Consider the following 3,091-nt stretch of genomic DNA (forward strand, 5'->3'; position numbering starts at 1 on the left):
TGTGTGTGTGTGTGTGGTAATGTTTTAAATTCTCTAGTTTTCTTTTTACAGTGGTCTAAATATTCTCAGTTCTCCTCACTACTGGCTGAGGTCCTTTTGGAAAGAAGAGACAGAGCTTTGAGAAGTCTCTCCAGATCCCACTATTGACCAGGGCCAGGAAGTCAGAAGTCAAAGCAGAGGCCAGGTATGTCTCCAGTGCGATGCTGCTGAACGCTGTAGTTTCTGTGGCATTGGATCCAAGAACTGACATGCCTGTAGCCTTTGATCAGAACCACATCCTTAGACAAGCCACAAAAGAATTTTTATATGACCCTGAGTACATATGTGTATAAAATGTATAGTCTAACATTTACATAATGGAGAAATGTATTTTAAAATAATTTTGGAATATATACATGTGTGTATATTATTTTATCATTTAATAAAGACAAAAGCAAATTTGCATGCTGTAACCCTGTAATTCTTTNTTGTTTGTTTATTTTAACATTTTAAAACTTTAGTTATATATGAGTGTTCTGTCTGCATGACAGAAGACAGCATTATATCCCATCATAGATATTTCTGGGAATTGAACTCAGGACCTCTGGAAGAACAGCTGGTACTCTTAACNCCTGAGCCATCTCTCCAGCCCCCTAGTCCTGTGACTCTTAAATGTCCATTTCTGTGTGATTGAATTGGGTGGTCCCATTCCTGTCTTACCTCAGAGTGGGATCAACAGCTACAGGGCCTGAAAACCAAGAGATGATTTTGTCAAATAACACTTAATAACATTGAGCTGCCATGAAATCATGTTCTACTCTCCCAAGTCTACAAATCATATGGAAAAATGAATGTAGAAGCCAGCACAGTGGGGCACGGCTCCATCCCAGCATACTAGACTCTCTGGCATGAGGAAACTCAAGTTCAAGTTCTGCCTAGGCTATACTTTTGAGATCTGACCTCAAAAAAACTGTTTTAATCTAAATCTAATGGGAAGATGACTTCTCAAAGGATCTGAGGGGTACAATTTGGAAACTACCAAATGTAGATTATACATATCTTATTCCTGAATCTCATTCTACATGTTAGCTGTTTCTAATTCGGTGATGGCTGGGTGCACTTTAGCCTACTGCAATCATATCCTATTTTCTCCTCTATTTTTTTAAAGTTTGTTTTGAGGTAATGTACAAGCTAGACATACCGTATCCAGGATTAGAGTCTGTTTCCAGGCTTAGTTTTCTAAAAAGCCAGAGAGACCCTCAGTCCATACAGGCTACATCTCCTTTCTTACAGCCATAATGATAGGGATGATGAATAATACTTTATAACTTTAAACCTTCTTCAGAATTCTATAAAACTTGGATTCACATCTTGCTTTTAAAACAAACCAATGTTGGGCTGGTGAGATGGCTCAATGGGTAAGAACACTAACTGCTCTTCCAAAGGTCCTGAGTTCAAATCCCAGCAACCACATGGTGGCTCACAACCGCCTGTAATGAGATCTGACACCCTCTTCTGGTGCATCCGAAGACAGCTACAGTGTACTTAGATAAAATAATAAATAAATCTTTAAAAAACAACAACAAACAAACCAATGTCTAATTTCCCAGGTGTTTATACTTCCAGGCTACAGACACAGAACAATTCACAGTTGTTAACAGTGANGACAAGACGGGTTGCAGTTAAGATGGGGTGTCCCCTACAGTGNTAGTGGTCAGTAGGCTATTTGCCACACTCTTCCTTTTCTGTCATTACTTGTTTATAAAATGTCTCCTGTGCTGCATCCTGTATATGCTCCAGTTTTTCCAGAGCCAGAGATTTTAAGGATAAAAGTAGAGTTTCCATAGCATCACCGTGGTTACATCTTCCACAGACAGCTGTTGATCTGGAAGAATTTCCCAAAACATGGACCTCACTCCTGCCATATGTAAACTCCGACGCCTGGTGCTTTTGCTCCTGACAATTTTGATCCTTTTCTTGTAGCTTTTAGCATCTNATTTGTTGGCATCTGTCTCCTTGACNCAAGCATNCAGAAGGAAAGGTGCATTCTTTCCCNAATGGCTTCACAATTGCCTGGGCTTCTGTTTGTTTGTATCCAGCCCCANAGCAATTAACTAGCAGGCAAATGTGTCCAGAGCACTATTTCAGTCATATCTCTGTGCTTCAGATACTTTCAAGGTCATTCTCAGCTACATAGCGTGTTCGAGGCCAGCCTGGGCTNCATGAGACCTTGTCTCAACAATAAATAATAAATAATAAATAAAAATTTCAAAAGTCTCTAACAGGGCAGTGGTGGTGCACGCCTTTAATTCCAGCACTTGGGAGGCAAGAGGCAGGCAAATTTCTGAAGTCAAGGCCAGCCTGGTCTACGGAGTGAGCTCCAGGACAGCCAGGGATACACTGAGAAACCCTGTCTCGGAAAAAAAAAAAATTCTCTAACGATTTGAACTCTACCACCACCACCAATAATAATAACAACAATTTTAGGAGTTGGATCCAATCCCACCTTATCTGAAATCATCTTCTTCCAAAGCTAGGCATGTTTTCCATCCTGTAATTTTTCTATAATCCACCTCTTAAATGCTGGGATGACAGGCATGTGCCACCCAGTCTGTCGTATATGGTGCTGGAAATGGAACCCAGGAATCCTGCACTTGAGTCAACTTTATACCAACTGAGCTATATCACCCAGGCTGTTTATTTAAGAGTAGGATCTCATATTATAGCCTAATCTGCTCTGAAACTTATTATGTTGCCCAAGACAGCTTCAAATTCCTGTTCCAGCCTCTAGACTACTTAGATAACAGATGGAAATAACCATACCTGACTAACATTAATTAATCATTGACTAGTCAGTCAACTAGCATATAGACCATTATTGCTATTTCTGTTTTATCTTCATTAGTGGTTTCAAGTTATAGTTTTACTGTTTTTTAGTGAGGGATAGGGCTGGGCAGGACTGAGAAATTGAACATACTANGCAAGCTCCCTACCACTGAGCTATATCTTTTCTCGTCTTACTTAAAGCTTTTTAAATTGTCTGTGTATGTGTGTTGTGTTGTGTTGTATGTACGTATGTATATATGTATGTATATGTGATGTGTGTGTGGGG

At 39.8% G+C, this 3,091-nt stretch overlaps 1 long non-coding RNA gene and 1 pseudogene across 1 annotated transcript in view; both read right to left on the bottom strand.

Moving 5' to 3' along the window:
- Positions 1-616: 616 nt before the first annotated feature.
- LOC110297125 overlaps positions 617-3,091 on the bottom strand; it is a 13,576-nt gene continuing 11,101 nt past the window's right edge. The window contains exon 3 of the long non-coding RNA XR_002378250.2: positions 617-727. This is a non-coding gene — a long non-coding RNA (uncharacterized LOC110297125). The remainder of the gene's footprint in view (positions 728-3,091) is intronic.
- LOC110297124 lies at positions 1,600-1,904 on the bottom strand (annotated as a pseudogene).

Source organism: Mus caroli, chromosome 6 (assembly GCF_900094665.2).
Source record: "Mus caroli chromosome 6, CAROLI_EIJ_v1.1, whole genome shotgun sequence".
Classification (NCBI taxonomy): domain Eukaryota; kingdom Metazoa; phylum Chordata; class Mammalia; order Rodentia; family Muridae; genus Mus; species Mus caroli.